Below are 14,182 nucleotides of genomic sequence, written 5' to 3' on the forward strand. Positions count from 1 at the left end.
GTATTCGCATGGCTAAGCATTGTAATCCAGTGGAAAGGGCAATCGGCAACATTCAAATGTCAATATTGGAAAAAACATGTCCCTGTCCGAGCGACCTGACATTAATCACTTAACTCTGAAAATTCCTCCTGTGTGTTATGAAGAATGCTCGAAGATATAACCGTAAAAAATTGGAATAAGTCCGTCTGTCGGCGTACATAAGGAGATCAAACATTATTCATAACTTTCCTTTTGATTGATCGCGTGTATGTGTTCGGGTGATTTAACAATCGTGATTTGAAGAACAAAACACAGACAAGGTATTTCTGCTTTAGTATCGTCGGGCTTGCTGAGGCCACGCTTTGTAAACATTCTGAAATAATTTTAAGCCTAAATATGTCTCTTGTGGTCACGTTCGTGGTTGTATCTAGGATTTCGTGATAGGTACATGGCCACAACTATTTTATTTACTCTTGTATGCTGCTTGACAAATATTGTTTGGAGGGGTATTATGTAAATTGTCAGGGGGAAATATACATCAAAGCCATCTCAAGTGCGATAGGAAACAGACACACATATATTGAGTTTAAACCAGACTTTAGAAACAAGGACATTAGATTGGAAGCCCGGTTCGTGCTAGAGCAAAGGCGATATGTATTGCTCACGGATTGTTTTGTGGTTTGAGCCACCAAACTTTGCCTTCTTGTGAAGATGTGCCTGGCTTTATTCCACATACTGAAATTGGGTATCACAGATACGAAGTCTACATCAGTTAAAGGAGTCGGGCTCATTTTTGAGTCAGTGTGACCCACACTCTGTAACAGAAACGGCTTAAACTGATTGCAGAATCTGAGTTGAAATCCCATGCATAATCAGTTTCCGGGTCAACTTGACCCAGCAATGGGTCAGGCCCCCTTGAACACACTCTCTAAATGCAAACGAGTTAAACGCACTCTTTGAAGAGCTATATGAGGTACATCTCTTTTCCGAGTGGTCTTCCACTCTTTTAGATTGAAGTTTGCATCTTTTTAGTGATTTTTCACTCTGTCCTGGAGTGAAACCCCTTTATACGAGTGAAATAACCACCACTCTTTTTGAAGAGCCATATGAGGGACAACTCGAAATGTAAAGAGTAGTGTTTTGTTCACTCATTTACATTTAGACTTCTGACTAGGTAGTTTTTTACAGTAATTTTGTTTTCAGTATCGAACCTATAGTTTACTATTGGACATAACGATCATAATGGTAAAAAACAGTCGGTAGTTATGTGGAGTCAAAATCCACATATAACCCTGATGTTGCGTCTCGCTAAAAGTACTTTATAATTTGTTCACAATTGTTCACTCATTTATATTTAGACTTCTGACTAGGTAGTTTTTTACAGTAATTTTGTTTTCAGTATCGAACCTATAGTATACTATTGGACATTACGATCATAATGGTATATAACAGACGGTAGTTATGTGGAGTCAAAATCCACATATAACCCTGATGTTTGCGTCTCGTTAAAAGTACTTTATAATTTGTTCACAATTGTACGTAATTTTGCATAAAATAAGTGTTGATAATTGGCCCTGCATGTTTTTTTCTGTGGTCACTGTACCCGATCGTTCCTCTGTCGAAATGCTCATTGATTCTGAGATCTCAGAGCGAGATCATGCATTCATGGTTCACCAATTCATGAGATGTAATGTTCCTTCAGCTATACTTAAGATTTGCGTATTATTTTCGTCGGTTCTTCTTTTTTGAATGTTCTTACATGTTTATTATGTCATCGGGGGCTCCAAGCACCAAGATTCATCTAGGATAAGTCGTCAATCTAACCATTATGGTGATATTAATAACAAATTACAAAATGTAGTGATTTGTAATGTGACCTCACACTTTACTTGGCAATTAAGATTGAAACACATTATATTATATTTCTTCGTGTTGTCGAGGGCAGAACCTTCAGTAATATAGGCGGGGGGGTTAGCAACCGTATTGTATAAACAACATTTTTAGGAGTCTGCTATCCAACTGGTGTAGAATGACTACACTTGACAAACCTTCAATAACCTTCATAGGTCCAGTGGCGTAACTAAAAGGGGGCAGGGGACACACCCCAACATTTTGTCGGTGCCCGGTGCCCCATTTGTCATGAAACCTTGACTGTTAATAGATTGATGAATTCTAAGTAAAATGGTGAATCTCATACCGTACAAAGTGATACCTTCAATATTGTTAACAAATAAACTATTATTTGCGTTTACACTCAGACAATGGTGTTACCTCCACGTCAAATTATCGTATAAAATACCGTTGTCAACAGGCATATCAAGAGTGCTGTAGGAGGGTTTTGTTTTAGAGGACGAGTTGAACTTTTAATTGACCAGTGCCCTAGCCCCCTGTTTACGCATCACTCATTGTGGCGACTAAAGCTGCACCCTAGTTTCAACCCTGTTTTGGTTGTTAATATTAATAGCAACCCTTTTGTTCCCTATGTCACCGTTGATTTCATCCATGCATTGATTCAAAACTTATTGATGCGTCTCCTGCTTCTTGTTCGTGACTGTGGTTTTTGTTTTGCTTCTTTTGCACGCGTGTTGTCCTGGTGTGCTCAAAATCACACCAAGTCACGTATTTTTCAAGTCCTTGACACGCAAACCAAATTTAAGTTGAATTTTCCCTTTATACGCTTTGTAACTCGGTTATAAAGACATTTACCGCTTACCTTTCTTCGCATAATGTTGAGCGTGTAGGCGAAAGAACACCTGTAATGTACGGGGGAACCAAATTGTCACGTGGAAACGTTCCCCCGCATAAACGAGAGAGCTGCAGAGAAATAGAAGGCCCGTCACTTAAACTCTCATGTCTCGATACAGTAATACCTCTAATTGAAACCGAGGCTTAAGTCGCTTTGCCGGAATAAAAGTTTTCACGTTGAAGATGATATTCTCTCTCTAGCTACCTCGGGGACCTTTTATTTTTCGCGGTTATTCCAGTCCCGCACAACATAAACTGGCAAGTTTACGGGTGCGTGATCAATCCAAATTTGAGCACGTAATGGGAGTTTTCAGTCAAATCATCTAAATAGTAGAGACCATCAGAGTAAGTGTTAATTAGTGTCACTCAAACGCATACCTTTAGTGCTTCTAGGAATTGTCCATCCACCATGTCAGAGTCAAATAGCTGCTGACATTTTCACGATTTCACTTCTTTAATTCGAGCGATACGTCTTTTCTCATCTTAACATGCCAGTGAAGGGTTAAAATACCGCGAAATACGCACGCACTGCAGCTTAACTAGGACTACATGGAGTTGAGTGTGAATTATCATGCATGACGGTGGCAAGTGCAGAAAATTTAAAAGGTGGCCAAAACAAAAAATTAAGTGAAGTTCAGTTGAGCAAAATCTCCAGAAAGGAGCAACGCTTTGCTTTCTTTGTCAATGGCCAGGCGTCGCTTGCAGATAGACGCTCCCACTCTACGTATTTGACAGAGCTTAATCAATGATCTTTGTACGTCCTTGATGGTAAATACATTAGTTTCTGATCAGTTTTAGAGCCCACTGGGCAGACTACAAGAGATCTCACTCCCTCCCATCTTAAATTGATGGATACAACCGAATAAACCCGTAAATGAACGCAGAGCTAACGGCACAACCTTCAACCCGATACAGGTTCCATAGCGATGCATCTCCATAGCAATGCATCACCGTCGAAACCTTGACGAGATGATAACCTTTGGTCACGCCAATTAGAGACCTGACGTAGCAATTAAACATGGAGTGAAGGACATCACTGTGTACTTTTAATACGCTGTGATGTAGGGATCTTTATTCGGAAATTGATTTGTCGATAATGGGAAATGCACATGGTTAAAGTTGTCCGTAAACTATGAATGCCAGCATGATGACCATCACGAAGCAGGGGGAATCTGATATTGGATTTGAAACTTTGCGTGGTGGGAGTGTGGTCAGTAAATTAATGCCAATAACTTCTGACGACCACAAGGGGGGGGGGGAACTGTTAGAATTGGCATTTATTTTAAGTATGATTTGAAACTTGAATGGTGGGAGTATAATTAGATGAGGTTTGCGATAGCACAATGTATAAATCAATTTAAGTATAAATGTTGGTTCTAAAAAGAGTCGGTGGCTGACAACAAAACTTTGCATGGTGGGAGTTTATTTTGGAAATTTTCTACCATTCCGCCGGAGGTGTTTTTTTCTTCCCACAGGTGGTGTTGTTGTTGTTGTCAACCAAAAATACAAAACATACGCAATGACTGATGCACACGCACACACTCTTACCGTAATGTATAAATAGTTTCAAATGAACTGTACGTAATTATTAATTTATTTTCTTGTAATACCAACAATAAAAGGCCCATAGGTTTATTATTGTAAAAAAACAACTTCTTAAATTGTAATCTAAACTTCAAGGTCAAATTTAATGAATGGTCTGATACTCATGCATAACGATAACAGGACTGTCATTTCATTTCCGAAAGTCGTTTTGGTTTTCTGGGTCGAATAATAAAACAATCGTATGACGGCACCGCCAATAAATAAATCAATTTAGCTCCAAGGTCAAATTCATTTTGGTTATGCACTCATTTCTTCAACGTTGAAATCATGTAAATTGTAATTCTTCTTCTGATATCTGTCATAGAGGATTTTTTTTTTTTTTCTAGTCAAAAGGTCAAAGGTCCAATGGTGGTTTAATTGATTTAATCAAAGTTAACGAATTAAATTAAGACCTACCGTACGGAAACGTTACAAAGACTTTGCAAATTATGTGCCTTCATCGAACGTTTTGGGATGTTTACAAAAAATGCACTTGAATGGACAAAAGCACTTTACACAGTTTAAAGGATTTGGGTACTTTTTCAAAATGTCCATAGATTTACATTAATTTTACAGGGTTTGAAGATAATGATAGTGGAAAGCTTCCCTTCAAATATTACTTACTGAGGTGCTGTAGTTTTAGAGAAATTAGTAAAAAAAATGTCATGAAAATGTGTTTGTAAATTATTAAAATAATTTTCGTCTCATGAGACGAAAATTATTTTCATGACATTAGTTTATTCATTTCCCAAAAACTACAGTACCTCAGCACGTAATATTTTCAGGGAAGCTTTCTACTATCATTATCTTCAAACTGTGTAAGTTTAGTGTAAATCTGTGGACATTGTGTTTTTTGTCCTACAAAAGTTACATAGACCCTTTAACGTGAGGTAAGAGACTTTTAACTTTTCTCATGTTTTCCATAAAGACGCTCTATATTGGAAAATGAAAGGATCACGCTGGCACGGTTGGCACATCCTATCCGTGAATGGCCAAAGAGGGTGAGAGAAAAGACAATTCCACCTTCTAAGTAGGGCCTTTGTCCAAGTCCTTTTAGCTTTTCGGTTGATCTAATCAACAATGTTACATTTTTGAGTGGTGCAAACGTAGGTCAAGATATAAACTGTATACCACAGGATTCACTGTGGTGATTCAACCCAGCTATCTTGATGAAGACATTCCATGCGAAATAACCAACGCCCTATCTTGTACAGATATTAACAGGTGGATACCTTGAATTTACCAGATTTATTTTACATCGGCATGTGTTGTGATACTCAAACCACATACACATCACCAGACTGATCGAATTAGAAAAACCAGCTGGAAAAAAAACTAGAACCGAATTTAAGATACAGCTGCCGCTTATTCAAAATCAAGAAGTTTGAACGCTTACCGTAATAGATTGCTACTACTAGTACGATAGTATTGTATTCACTTAGGTTGTGTGCTTCCAAAGACTGTTTTGTGCGTAGTTTGTGAAACGTTTAACATGAACTAATATTGTTTTGTAAACTCTATTTGCAAGTCCAAAATTAAGCCGCACTTATTCAGACCTTCCTGTCTACAGACAACAACCCGTTCCCTTATTTACTAATTTCTTTACCAAAACTGCCCCTCCCATGTCCCCAAAAGGAATGTCTAATTACTATGACATGTTTTCAAGACGCAGGGTGCGTATCAAAACAATTTTTTTTAACTTAATAGTCTGAAAGCTTACTGCTTATGAAGTTCATCCTAAACATTTTTTCAGGGAAATATTTCCCCCTGAAACTATGCCTTTTTTTTTTAAAATGTATCCTGAAAACCTAAAACAATACTAATTATGAAAGTCAAACTGAAAAAAAATCCATGAAATTATTACCTCTGAACTGAAGTCTTACTTGAGAAAACTGCACCCCGAAAACCGCCAAAACAAACCCCATCAGCTGGTTTCGGTTGCTCTACATTGGGCATTGTTTTTTAGTCAGGAATTCAGTTATATGAAACCGAATTGTACTTTTAATATGTCACTTAAAGGCACTGGATACTATTGGTAAGATAATTGTAAACATAAAAACATCCTTGGTAACGAGCAATGGAGAGCTGTAGTAAAACATTGTGATATACGGCTCCCCTGAAGTAACATGGTTTTTGAGAAAGAGGTAATTTCTTACTAAAATATTGCAGTAATCTCTGCATCTTCGATGACCAAATTTCAACAGGTTTGTTATTTCATGCACTAATTTGGGATACACCAAGTGATAGAAGTTCCTATGAAGCATATTGCCTGTAAAATGATCTATTATTGGCTTGCCCAGAAATGTGTAAAATAAAGCTTGTTGTTTTTACCTCGTAATTGCTACACCGCAAAGTTAGTACAACTTGGTGTAACACACACCAACACCGTATTAAGTTCACCAACGATAAGGTAATTGTGACAACTGTTTACGACACCTCGTATTGATGCAGAGAATAGTCAATTAACCACCCCCAGTTTCTGCAATCTACCGGGTTCACAGGCCTCGATGAAAATTATCTACTCTCGTTACTGCCCCAGTTTTCGTCATAAAGAAAATCCAGAATTAGGTTAAAAAAATAAGCCACGCGAGAAAATTCCTTAAAGGTATCAGGAATACGGAGCTGACAAAATATAGCCACAGTCAGTGTTCATGTTTTTTGTGTGATAACAGGCCTATGAAAATGTGGGCTCAGTCTGTTCTGTGAATCAGGAGAAGTGAAAATCCATGCACAATATTGTTAATTTTGTAAATACATCGTCCATATAGTTTTGTTTGTAGCAACCGAAATCAGCTGTTTCTTTTTTTTAAACGTTTCCCTAATATTAGCCTTGATCAAGGCGCTACAGCCAGCCGCGATCTGCAAAATCCCAGTCCCCATCACTGAATTCCACCAGTGCACCCCCATACATAACACAGTGCATATAATACGTATACAGCGTATGTACACACATACGTACTGTACATGTACATGTACCATCTGTATACGGTACACTTACAGTACATGGGTACTTCCTAAGTAGCCTACGTGTGCGAGGTTGAAAGTAGAAAGACACGACCGTACTCACGACTACGCTATACTGTTCTCGCTGTACAATATATGGTAATGTACATTTGTGTATGCACTGCATGCGTGTGCAGCGAACCGGGCCGGGGAACAGTACGTCAACAGCCTTGATCAAGGCTACCCTAATATAGATTGTTTTGTAACTACCGGAAACAGATGTTGCTTTTTTTAATACGTTGTTAGATGCAGTTTTTGCGAATACTTTTATTTCATTTCAGAGGGAAATAATTCACAGAAAAAAAAGGTTCCCGTGTGAACTCCATACATAATTGAACTGACAGAATGATGTTTTTTATACCAAACCTTACAGAATAATGTTTGTTATTCTTACCAATCATGTAATACCTTTAAGAGCAGATGGATTAGAAATATTGTTTACAGAAAGTAATTCGGCGCTTTCAAGTGCCACTCATCGGCGTATGAGCGTCCACAATAATTCGTTATTGGTATTACATTGTTAGATCAAAATAGTTTGCATTCTACTTTAGTGATCAAAACATATAAGAGTATTAATAATTTGGTTGGTAGGTCATGTATGAAAAAAAAAGAGTTATATAATGTTATATAAATTGATCAAGACGATAATAGCATTAACGAACCTATAAAAGCCACGTGCTCAAAAACTGTGTGTGACACCGTGCTTCAAGAAAAAAGATCCATCATGATGATTATTGATGACAAATCATGTTTAGCGGGATCGGTAGTTTTGACGCAGAAATCGGTATTTAGGTTAGTGTACCTCCCGTCTCTCGACATGATGCCTTGACAAATTGAAGGCAGCAGTGAGAACACCTGTGATGGGCTATTAGGTATATCGATATCAACCTTGGCCCAATTAAAACTTGGCCCAATTAACAATCCCGAATTATCAATGTGATACAGTACATTATTTGCGATGCTTCCTATCGAACAAAATCAACTGTCATCTACGGGGTAGTTGCCACCTATTCCAGGGCTGAGAAAAAGGGTTGCCCCATTTAACAGTCCATTTGGATGTAGGCAATGGTATCTATCATCCACTAGAATCCTGGCTAGTAGCGCAGAATGCGCTATACTGTTTACGAACCAATGGACTGCCTTCCATTAGGGGGGAGTGTCATGACTGGGATTCGAACCCTCACTCTGCTATGAAGACGAGCAGTGTATACTGTTCGAAGAGTCGAGACCCAACCGTTTTTTTTTTTCAGAGCCAACACTCACCCTAAGAGATTTACACATGGTTGTACCCGCAAGTTTACTATTTATTTATTAGTTTCTTCTTATTTCTCCACACCACGCAAAGCTTCAAACAATACCACAATCTGCTGCTGACAACTCTGTCAACTGAGCACATGTGACTTTCTGAGCCCATCTTCAATCAAACACTTGTAAGCGTTTAAAATGTCCTCGGCACAGAAACAAGAGAGCTGGTTAAGCATTTAAGTAAGGTGCCAGCCAAACCAAATGCACCTTGGGGAAACTGGCAGCCTTGTTGCAATACATTTTGCTTGGCACTCTTCCTTGGAATAATTCCCATAAAGCTTGAAACAAACCCACATAGTTCACTGCTTTCTCAACAGTTTTATCTCCAGATAAGTGTTGAATCTCATCCTACAGTTGCTAAGATTTGTGCATCTTGACCTGATTCTGAAAGATAAGAAAAACGCTTCAGCAGACAATTTTTTTGATTTCTACGTGCTTTTCCTTTTAAAGCCGAGCGAATCATCACACGGCCATTAAACACAAACACTCACAGCGCGTATTGATCTTCATGCATTCGTCTTTCGACATGGAGTTTTCGCTCCACGGACCAACACCCTATCAAAATATATTTTAATGTTCACGCTTCCCCATATCTCACAGCAAATTGAATTTCAGCCCGGGACAATTCGCGGTGCCCGTCTTTGGAATTCAAATCCGTTTTTCTGCACGTGCGGATAAAATGTCAAGAGTGTTTCCTTCTTTGCCAGCGGAGGATTGAAGAGTAGCAACTCAACACGGTTAAAATGTTAAAAAAATAATCTTGAAATCCTGTTTTTTGTTTTTTTTTCTTTCTTTTTTCTTTTCACTGACCTTTAACGAGTTTGTGGATTTAGCTCGTATGGCAGTTGAGGTTACAGGAAAAGAGAATCATCGTAGTCTCTTTGCAGTCGCAAAAATGCCCGATTTGGGGTATGTACCTCCGGACATGGAGGGAACGACTGCTCGTGGAGGCAATATCCGCCCCTTCGGTTGAAAATTTAATCTTAAGAATAGATTTGACAATTCAATAAAAGGGGTGCAAATGTTTTTGTGTGTCGAGCTTCAATATACGTTACGCATGACTATCAACGACTGCAGTATGTGTTTGACTTTAATAACATGTTTATTTCTTAAAGGCAGTGGACACTATTGGTAATTACTAAAAACAAATATTAGCATGAAACCTCACTTGGTAACGAGTAATGGGGAGAGGTTGATAGTATGAAACATTCTGAGAAACGGCTCCTTCTAAAGTGCCATAGTTTTCGAGAAAGCAGTTATTTTTTCACGAATTTGATTTCGAGACCTCAAGTTCTAAACTCGCACAACTTTGTGTGACAAGGGTGTTTTTTTTCTTTCATAGTTATCTTGCAACTCCGACGACCAATCAAGCTCAAATTTTCACAGGTTTGTTATTTTATGCATATATGTTGAGATACACCAAGTGAGAAGAGTGGTCTTTGACAAATACCGATAGTGTCCAGTATCTTTAACATTTAACTCTGAATAACATTTACCCGAATTGTTTAATTTGTAGTCTTTGTTTTAAATAAAACAAAAACTTATTTTTGTATTGAAAAAATGATAATAAAATTATGTGTCTTTTCTGAAGCTTGAACTTTTTATTAAATTACACAAAAAATGCCTCATTCTGCCCTTTTGACCTTGAATTGTGTAAAAAAAATCGTTAACCACTCCCTTATTCTGAACTTGCACTCTTTATTCTTTAAAATGCAAAGTGTGACTCAAGAATATCGTCCATTTGGTCTAACCATAAAATCTCCCGTTCATTTTTGAAATCCAGTCTTTTCTTTATTTTCCTGATATAACCAAATGGCCTTTCAATTCCATCGATGGAACATGTTGACTGTAACTACTAAAGACTAGAGAAATCAATAACACAATATTGCCATTACAGACTGATTTGATTTTTATCGGCAAAAAGTCAAGGCGTTTAGCGTAGGCGACCTTGCGACTATTAGCGTCCATGTATTACATGCATCCACCGTTCAAATACGTCATCGATGCTATTTGTTTTGTCGAAGTATGCAGCCCTTTTCTTAGTAGAGTGAATTAACTTTAATCCCTGGTTCTCCAGAAACACATGTAACCTTTTAAAGGTAGACTAAATTATGTTTAATCACTAGTTTTCCAGAAACACATCGAAGTTATATGTAACCCTTTCCAGTGGACTAAATTATGTTTAATCCCCAGTTTTCCAGAGACACATGGAAGTATGCAGCCCCTTTTCAATTGACTAAATTCATTCGAATCCCTATATTTTTTTAAGAAACACATTAAATTACTTTTAACCCACTGGTGTTTTTGTCTTCCCAAACTACACCATGAAACCAGCCTTTGCGTATGTCAATATTCTAGCTGCTCACGTTTGAGTCTTGTTTTTGAAAAGAGTTTGTGAGCGATTATATCGCGTTTAATAAACATTTCGAAATTAAGAACACACAAATCAGTGTGAGTGAAAATAATATATTCTCCTTCACAACGTAACGCTTATAACAATGTCATTTATCAACTATTTATCAATTAGTTTTAGTACAGTAGGGTTGGGTACAAAAATAAATAATACTAACACAATTTTAATATAAATTGAACTTGTGTTTTATTAGCATCAACTTTGATGTTCCTACATCAAAGCTTATAACAATGTCATTTATCAACTATTTATCAATTAGTTTTAGTACAGTAGGGTTGGGTACAAAAATAAATAATACTAACACAATTTTAATATAAATTGAACTTGTGTTTTATAAGCATCAACTTTGATGTTCCTACATTTATTTATTTACTTATTTATTAAAAAAAAAACTGCTCACCAACCAAAAGGACCTATAGTGGTATCAATGCAAACAAGGCTTGGAATAATGGCTTGCCAATTCATCTAGCAGAGTAAGATTTACAACACTTTTGTCATTTATATAATTATAGCCTTCAAAAAAAAACTAAAACAAATTAATACAACAATTTGTAATATAAATTTTTTGTTTAGGCTTGCAACTCTTGAACAACATTCATTATGGCCTCGTGGATTATTCAAAGATACAGGTATACCAATACATTAAATTGAATAATTACCATAGTTGTATGTGTTTTGTTGTTCACAAAAAAATAATTTCAATAGATGACATAATATGGGGAAACCATGGCAAAGAAATGTTTGGGTGGTCTGAATAGTTTTTCGAAGTTGATCTCTTGAACTGACAATACAATATACAATACAATGGGTTTTTATATAGCGCCAATGAATGTTGTTCAAGAGTTGCAATACACCGCAACGGAAAAGCACCATCTGAAAGGAGGTGTGTATTTATAACCGAAGAGAGTTAAATGTTGGAGGATCGAGGTCAAGTCACCGGAGTATGGGTTCGAATCTTGGGGCCAATTTCATAGAGCTGCTTAAGCAAAAAAAAAATGCTTAAGCACGAAAATAGCTCGCGTATTTACACATGTTACGACCCCAAATTTCATGTCATATACATTGCTTGTGACTGGTATTTAGCTGTTGTTTACTTTAGCCTAAAAATTGAGTGGAGTCTTGGCCGGTAATCTGATTTTACTAAGCAAGTATTTTTTTGCTTAAGCAAACTTTTGTGCTTAAGCAGCTCTATGAAATTGGGCCCTGGTCGTAGCAGTTGTGTCCTTGATCAAGGGTCGAATCCACAAAGAGTTAGTATAGTACTAATCCCAACTTATCACTAGTCCTCTAGGAGATAATTAAAACATAAGTAAAGACGAGTAACTCGTCTTAACTCGAGATAACACTAGTCTTCTCTTTTTAAAATCCACCCAAGACACTTAACTGTAAAACTACAGTGCTCGTTACCCAGGAGCCATAGGGTACTTGCGATGATAAAATAGACTATTCCGTTTGCATATCACACTGATGTTTGTATCAAGCTAACGGTACTGCATAATCCCAAGGAATAGAAATGGTTTTATATGAATACTAATTATGGTCCAAATGAACAGCGGTATCGTTTTTCAGGACCAGACCTACCGTTTGTTTGAAAATGTGCATTATAAAATACATTGCATTCGATATAAAGATGATTAAACTTCCATAGGCCTTATAAAAACCGTTTAATCATGTATACCTTAACTACCCGCTTAATTATATATCAAGCTCATCTGATTATTATTAATGACAAACTGGTTCAAGGATTCGAAATGGCGTCTCTCCATTCTCCGATGAAACACGATAGTGTGGATAACTCAGACTCATCGAGTTGTGAACTGTGAACCAAATCAGCCTAAAAAATGCCATCATAATATAATTTTTTTCCTTTTTGATCGGTTATGGTTGCTTTGTCTCAGCTGTCAGTTTGTGTTCACGTGTGTCTGTTTTGTCTGTCAAATAGGGGGAAAACTAAAAGTTAAATTTGTACATAATTATTAACTCTTGTACATGTAAAGTAATTTTCAGTAAATCAAACAGTGTAATAATGTACATGTATGTGTTGATTAATTATTTGCTTTGTCTACAATGTATGTACTTCTTATTGCTGAGTCAGTATGAAATAAATTTCTCCTGTCTGTGACGGGGAGATATCTATAATAGCAAAATAAAAAATAAAATGTCCCATGCGGAAAAAAAAGTTTGATCCTTTTTCGCACCAGTAGATTGTGAACCTGGAAGAGAGTATACTCGGATCTGTTTTTAACAATTTCCTCGGAATCCTCTTTCCAGTAAGCCACTTTTAAAAATTCTTTAAGATCACTTGCGGGAAAGTTTATCCATAAAGGGATTAAGGATTAGGCGCAGAAGGTAATCACGTTCGTAAACAACAAAAACATAAATATGGAGTGAACGTATAAAGGATCTGGGTCATTTATGACCGGGAGGTTTGAAGAGAATTCAAGTGAGCTGTGTACTGTACATTTTTAATTACTGTGTACGATTCAGAATTCTCGTTCAGAGCTGAACTACTGTAGCTGATAAATTGGTCGTAGAAAACTGACAGGTGGATTGGACAAGCATTGCTAATTGTTTTGTGTCGTGAAGTAAATAATTTTCTTGCATGTTAAATAATTGTTGGAGCTATGGTAAGCTAGATGCACCTTTCATCAACAAATACAACTGTGTAATTTCGGATGGTCTCAGGTAAAGGGTTGTCAATGCTAATAGTAGAAAGTGTTTTGGGAGGTAGTGTTTTGGGTTTTTTTTTTTTTTTTTTTTTGTCCTATAAAAATAAATGCTATATAGATATAGAAAGGTTTGCGGTAACACCATGTAATGACTATCTCTGTTGAGTTGGGGTGGTTCTGAAAAGAACCGTTGGTTTCAACTCGACGTTTCGATCAGCATGCTCTGGTCGTCTTCTGGAGAAAGCCTTAATAAATACTACCCCAAAACAAACACCACAACACCTCAACAAACATCCACCTTTGCAAAAATCAAGATTCTTTCTCCGTGTTAATCTCGTAGCATGCACTGTCCACAGCAAATCCAAGCCGAGATTGATAGATTGTGTGGTGTTTATATGTAGCAACAGATTGCAAGTGGTACGGCTTGCACTCGGGTTGAAGCCTCTATTCAGTCACTAAGTTGCGATCAGAAAAGGAGATAGGC

At 37.2% G+C, this 14,182-nt stretch overlaps 1 protein-coding gene across 5 annotated transcripts in view; it reads left to right on the forward strand.

The window, feature by feature from the left end:
- Positions 1-14,182, forward strand: part of LOC139936139 (gamma-aminobutyric acid type B receptor subunit 2-like) — a 268,807-nt gene that overhangs the window by 125,223 nt on the left and 129,402 nt on the right. The window lies entirely within an intron of this gene.

The sequence above is a fragment of the Asterias amurensis genome, chromosome 4, assembly GCF_032118995.1.
Source record: "Asterias amurensis chromosome 4, ASM3211899v1".
NCBI lineage: Eukaryota > Metazoa > Echinodermata > Asteroidea > Forcipulatida > Asteriidae > Asterias > Asterias amurensis.